This window comes from Quercus suber, unplaced genomic scaffold (assembly GCF_002906115.3).
Source record: "Quercus suber isolate HL8 unplaced genomic scaffold, Cork oak 2.0 scaffold_102, whole genome shotgun sequence".
Taxonomy (NCBI): Eukaryota; Viridiplantae; Streptophyta; class Magnoliopsida; order Fagales; family Fagaceae; genus Quercus; species Quercus suber.
In genome coordinates this window covers 483,459-490,841 of record NW_027069567.1, presented here as the reverse complement: position 1 = coordinate 490,841, position 7,383 = coordinate 483,459, and positions in this window count along the sequence as shown.

Sequence of the window (7,383 nt, the reverse complement as noted above, 5' to 3'; positions counted from 1 at the left end):
GAAAAAAAAAAAAAAAAAAAAAATAGAGAAGTAACGTGGGCTTGTAGTTGAGCAGAAGAAGCAAAAGAGAAGTAACGTGGTGATTAGAGAAGTTAACAAGCTTTTCATGCTTGTTTACTCTCTAATGTGAAGAGACAAGTTTTGTGTGGGTCTGGCTGAAAAATACCTAGTTTCCACCCAAAAAGTTTTCTTTCTTTTCTTTTTTACCAAACAACACACAACCCCATTTTTTTTTCATTATTTTCCACCACTCTATTTCAACTCTAACCAAACACACCCTAACTTCTAAATCATGCTAATTCATAATAATTAATATATCTATTTAAATAGCCACGTTTGAAAAACGCGGCTATAGACTTGTCAAACCTATAGTAACAACTTTTAGGTCACACCTAAAAATGTAGTTATAAAAATTACGACTATAGACCAAATTGACCTATAGCCACGTTTTTAGGAGTTATAGTTGCGTTTTGAAAACGCAACTATAGCCCGCGTTAGTGGGTGACCAATGAGAATTGCATGTTAGGTTTTAAATCTTTAATGATAGTTGTTAAAGTATAACAAAATGAATGTCAAGGTTTTATCATTTTAGAGGTGGACAAGCCAGCTCATGCTCCTACTAAATGCTGTTTTTTTTTTTTTTTTTTTTTTTTTTTTTTTTTTTTTTTTTTTTTTTTTTTTTTTTTTTTTGAGGATCGTATTAAATGCAGTTGGTATATAAATGAAGAGTAATTTTAGGACCATATAAATTGCCACAACTTTTGACACAACCATTTTACATGAACCCATCAATTTTTCTCTACACAGTCTACCACATAAACAGTTGTGGCATAAGTTGTGCTATTTATGTGGACTTCAAATTTTCATAAATGAAACATGAGTACAAATTTTCTATCTTTCTTTGTGTCCCATTAATTATGGTATATCATGTGGTTGATTTTTTTTTTTTTTTTAACTTGTTTTATAAAGAAAATCAAATGAATATATAAAAAACTGTGATTAATAGAATATAAAGTTAAATACAAAAAATTTATATTCATGAAACTCTAAATTTGATTATACTTAAATACCATATAATAGCAAAGAAAAATCTTGGGACTCTTTGTTTAGGGAGGGGTCAAATGTAGAAAATCAAGTTAGAATTAAATATGAGCTGAGAGACTAGAAATTGTTGAAAAATAAAACAAAATGAAAAGTACAAAAATTATTACAAAATTCTAAAGTTATTAAAATATTTACCATAATATATGCGAAATTAACATGACAATTCATGTGCATAATCAACATCAGTATAATAAAATCATTTCCTAAGCCCCTCAACCAGAGAGGACAAATGGTATGACTCTCAAGTCTCAACCCTCATTCTACTAATGACTTAGACATTTTTAGGAAGATAATGGCCCTAATTCTACATACATTTTGGATTATTTTGAACTTTTTTTTTTTTTTTAAAGCTTTTATATTAAAAACATATTCAAGACAAGTGTTGATTTTCCCTATTATTCAAATTAGCTGATGTTTTGCATGATGCACATGTACACATAGTTATTTTAAAATTTTTAATAAGAAATTGTTTTTATGGTTCATTTATAATATTCATTAATTATTATAAAATTTAGCAATTAATTTTGATTATATTACATGTCATTAATTATATTTGGGAAATTAATTTCGATTATATATTATATATCCTTAAAATGAGTGACAAAGGTAAGATATTAAATTTGCACTTTAAAATCTCTATACTTGCAAAATATTAAGGTGATAAGAGACTATTAACAAATTTATTTGTAAAATATATGATCAAATAGTAAATAGTATTCAATTAATACAAAATTCAGCATGCACGTGTTAAGGGCAATGAAAATGTGTAACCCAATAGTGTAAATTTGAATATATTAAACCCAAAAAAAAAAAAAAAAAAAAATTTAAGGGCAATGAAAATGTGTAACCCAATAGTGTAAATTTGAATATATTAAACCCAAAAAAAAAAAAAAAAAAAAAATTAAGTGATGAGACATTAACAAACAATTACACTTATAATTAATGTATAGAAATAAATGCATCTTCCCACTAAAACATGACAATGGTTCAATAGTTTGACATAAAATGTAAAGGTTTGATGGTGTCAAAAGCTAAATGAAGAAAATTATCAATGAATGTGTCACTTATTAGAATCTTTAATAGTAATGATTAAGGACATACGATGTGTGTATGCACATGTGCATGCCACTTGATGCAGGGACAATACGTATTGTGCAATTATTATTATTATTTTAAACTACAAAATTGTGATAAATAATTAAAATAATTGAAATAAATATTAAAATATATTTTAAATTTCTTTAAATTGTAGGTAATATAATTTTGGTTGGAGAACCCCTAATGTAGGGGAGGATTTTGTTCCAACCCCCGCAAGCTTATTGTCCTCTTTGGGGAGTCAAGCCCACAAGGTTTTGGTTTTCAAGCAACGTGGGAAGCCAGGACTTTCACCTTTGAGGCTTGACACCTTAGTCCCACATCGGCAAAAAATGTGCCCCACTCACGGCTTATAAGCCCTTGGAGCAACCATGAGTGTACCACTACAACACTCCTACACCTAAGTACTTAGGGAGGTGCCGTCATACCAATTGAGTTTTTGACATCAATATATATTAAAGGCAAGATATAAAAAAAAAAAATATATATATATATATATATTTTAAAGATATCAATTGTGGGGGAAAAAGGGCCCAGCCCAACGTAATGGGCCGAAGGCCCATAGGAGGGCTATTTTGCGACCGAGAAGAAGAATATGGAAAAGGCAGGGCCCGGCTGGAAGTGAGACCCTCAAAAGGAAGAATTATCACAATCCGAAGAGGATATCTCCTATTCGAGAAGGTTGTAATCCTCTGACGCGATATCATAGATAAATTGAATGTGTGAAAGGCCAGAATGACCTTCCAAGGACTCCACCTGATTAAGATAAGCTCTGAGTATGCTATGGAATGATAAGGATGAAGAAATATCTAAGGGGAAAGCTGCTGCCACCGTATTTAATGCACTGCAGCAACTTTTCTGGCCGCATTTATGTGGAGAAGACCCCTGAACAGTGCATTTTAACCTACCGCCACTCACACAGAGCTAAAAGAAGATGCTTGACGTGACATGTACTTCAGCAAACTCATGGATGAGGAACACGTGGACGATGGAGATGAGGAGAAGAGTGACTATATAAAGGAAGGAAGCTCCTAACAAGGGGGAGAGAGAAAAAACTTGATTGTAACCCTAAGATTTTTGTTCAACAGAAAAACAAATATTGTAGCTCTTCGGACTATCAAATTTTACGTGAAAATTAATGTTGGCTTGTGTTTGAAAGCTGTGATCCATTGTTATCAATCTCATACTTAACCTAGCTCTTTCACCCATACTCTATAAATTAATTGTTCTTTGGCTTGGGCCACAAATACCAACCCTACATCAACAATTATATATATATATATATATATATATATTGAAATGGTTAGATATCTTCCTAAGCTATTACCCAAACCCTTAGTACCTAGGGAGGTTCCATCAAACCAATTGGGTCCTTTGGCATCAACAATTTTAGTTTGACTTTGTTAAGGTAAGGAACTACCGCAAGATATCAATATTTTGAGGTTTACTTTGTTACTAAACCGCATTATGATGCAATTTATGTTAAATTTCCTTCATTATAATGAAGTAGTTTGTATAAGTCAACACCTTCACACTTGAAAGGAAATTTTTTTACTTCTAACTGGTTTCAAGCTAGTCCTCAAAACATCATGTGATTATTAAAGAAACCATTCATGTGTACTTTTTTTTCATTTTTAATTTAGAAAATGTTCATGTGTAGTTTTATTCACATAAATTTTTTAATTAGGCACACATGATTTGTTAAATAATACATATATAGACTTATAAATTGTCACATACTGGGTTAGAGTATTTTCTTCTAAATTAGTTTAAAGTTAATCTTTGTTCCACTTTAAATTATCCTCCCAACCATTTCACAAAAAATAAAAGTTTCACTTGAATATCTAGTATATAAAATTTAACTAAGGGCCCCTTAGGTTTCAAAAAAAAAAAAAGTGTTTACTACATTTAATTAATTAATAAGTACTACTACATCATTTTTATGGATGACTTTTTTTTTTATTCGTACATCTTTATACAACATTATGTATCAAAAACTCTTGATCCAAAATTTCTAAAGAATATTAATCAATATGATTTATAACATAGTTCACAATCTACAAACTGATTGGATGATTTAAGTTATGTGAAGACTTACTGGGTGTAAACATTTTTGATATACACATTAGAAAACATATTTGTTAAAATCATATTTGTACATATTGGATATATTAATATATAAAAGAAACCCTAGTAAATAAATATAAAAAGACCCTAACATTGTCTATATTGGCCTCATATGTTTTATTTATATAAAAAAAAAATTATAAAAATGTCACAAAGTCACAAATAGATATAATATAATGAATATCCTAAGCTCGCCATTTCTTTGTTTCCCCAAATTGGGGAGAAAATAGGAAAGAAGAAGGGCTTAGATGAGAATCTACCCATTTTCCCCTCTCCTCTCTCCATATCAATTATTTTTATTTATTTATTTGTTATTATTTTTTGAAAATTAGGTTTTTTCTTTTTTTCCCATATTACCTATTAAATATTTTTTATGTAGTAGGGGCATACAAATTACATTTTCTTTCATCTCATTTTTCTTCTTAATCAAATGAAAAAGTTTTTAGTCCCTTCACTTTTTCATCCCAAGTAAACACATGTATGGAAAAATTAAATCTTTTCTATCCCTCATAGTTATCTGTCCCCACACTTTTTCACTCTTAGGCCCCACCCAATTAACTCATTATAAATTTTTTAACTATTTATTACCTTTTTCTCTTCATCAATTAATTACTACCCTTTATTATATCTTAATCCCTAACGTAAGCTGATTAAAAATAATCCTTATCATTGACTTAAGCTTACAAAAATAAAAACACACATATATATGTATAAAATTTAGATATAAAATTGATTGTAACCTAAGACTATAACATTATGTATCAAAAACTCTTGATCCAAAATTTCTAAAGAATATTAATCAATATGATTTATAACATAGTTCACAATCTACAAACTGATTGGATGATTTAAGTTATGTGAAGACTTACTGGGTGTAAACATTTTTGATATACACATTAGAAAACATATTTGTTAAAATCATATTTGTACATATTGGATATATTAATATATAAAAGAAACCCTAGTAAATAAATATAAAAAGACCCTAACATTGTCTATATTGGCCTCATATGTTTTATTTATATAAAAAAAAAATTATAAAAATGTCACAAAGTCACAAATAGATATAATATAATGAATATCCTAAGCTCGCCATTTCTTTGTTTCCCCAAATTGGGGAGAAAATAGGAAAGAAGAAGGGCTTAGATGAGAATCTACCCATTTTCCCCTCTCCTCTCTCCATATCAATTATTTTTATTTATTTATTTGTTATTATTTTTTGAAAATTAGGTTTTTTCTTTTTTTCCCATATTACCTATTAAATATTTTTTATGTAGTAGGGGCATACAAATTACATTTTCTTTCATCTCATTTTTCTTCTTAATCAAATGAAAAAGTTTTTAGTCCCTTCACTTTTTCATCCCAAGTAAACACATGTATGGAAAAATTAAATCTTTTCTATCCCTCATAGTTATCTGTCCCCACACTTTTTCACTCTTAGGCCCCACCCAATTAACTCATTATAAATTTTTTAACTATTTATTACCTTTTTCTCTTCATCAATTAATTACTACCCTTTATTATATCTTAATCCCTAACGTAAGCTGATTAAAAATAATCCTTATCATTGACTTAAGCTTACAAAAATAAAAACACACATATATATGTATAAAATTTAGATATAAAATTGATTGTAACCTAAGACTATAACCTTACTCAATAAAATAAACATTACTACATATTTTGAAAATTTAATTGTTGAATTGCATATTTGTTTACGCTTTTAATTAGTACACATGTCAAATTTTGTGGATATTATTTACTATATAATCTATAAGCTTATATTTTATACATAATTTTAAAATATAAAAACTTGTAATTTAAATAATTTATTGATGACATAGCTGTTAATATTTAATTTTCTAGAAATTTGCAAATATGAAGAATATAAAAAGAAGATTTTATCCAATGGTGGATTCGTCAAAATTCATATCTAATAAAAAGATATTGAGTAAGATTATAATATAAGACTACCAACTAATTTTGTAGCTAAATTTTGTCTTGTATATATATATATATATATTAAAACTTTAGCGATAGAGTTCGTAACTTCTTCTATGAAGGAAAATAGCCACTTTTTTTCCACTTACGAAAATAAAAAATATCCATCGATCATGGCATTTTAAACAAAAATGTTTACTGAAAATGTAATGCAAAAGCACTAATCTCTATATCTAAGACCAAAATAGACAATATATCTTAGATTTTTTTTTTTTTTAATTTATAGATCCATAACTTACTTTTTCTTTTCTTTCTGTTATGTGATGGGCATAACTTACTTTTTCGTTATTGGAGTTTCACGTAACGTCATATTAAGTTCAAGCCTTCAAGGCTATCCAACATATTCTTCGTACGTGCTTACGAGCCACATGCGTAAATGAAACCTACATTGATGGGGTTTTAAGCAAGTAGTGGCGTAATCAGGATTTCATTCTAGAGGCATGATTGCATAGATGAAAAGTACATTGAGGGGTTTTAAACAAGTAGTTGCGCAACTACTTGTTTTTTTTTTTTAAAAAAAACCCTACATGTGCATGCTGAGCAATATATTAATATAAGAAAACTCACAAAATGATATAATATTGGTTATATTTTGTTTAAGCTTTTTTTTTTTTTTAATGGTAATAAAATACTATTTTGACCCATAGACTTTATCAAAAATTAAAATTTTTAAGTATTAATTTTTTAGTTTTGGTGGCTTGGGTCAATTGTTAGCCCCACTCGACCCCACGGCTCCATCTATGTAAGCAAGACCAGTGTTTTCATATTGAGAATAACGAAAATTCTATGATTATATTAATTTAATGACAGTAGCAAGTGAGATTACTCATTTAATATTTATCGTTTGAAAGTTAAATTTGTCTTACATACATCTATGATGCATAGTGTAAAATAGATGTATCATATATTGTCATCATGATAAGCATATATGTATTGGCAAATTGCAAGTAAAATATCAATATTTTGAGCTTGGCATCATTAGGCCCTAAAATGGTGTAATCCTAAGATAAACTATCTTAATTAGATGGTTTGCATGACAACATAATCTGCACATCT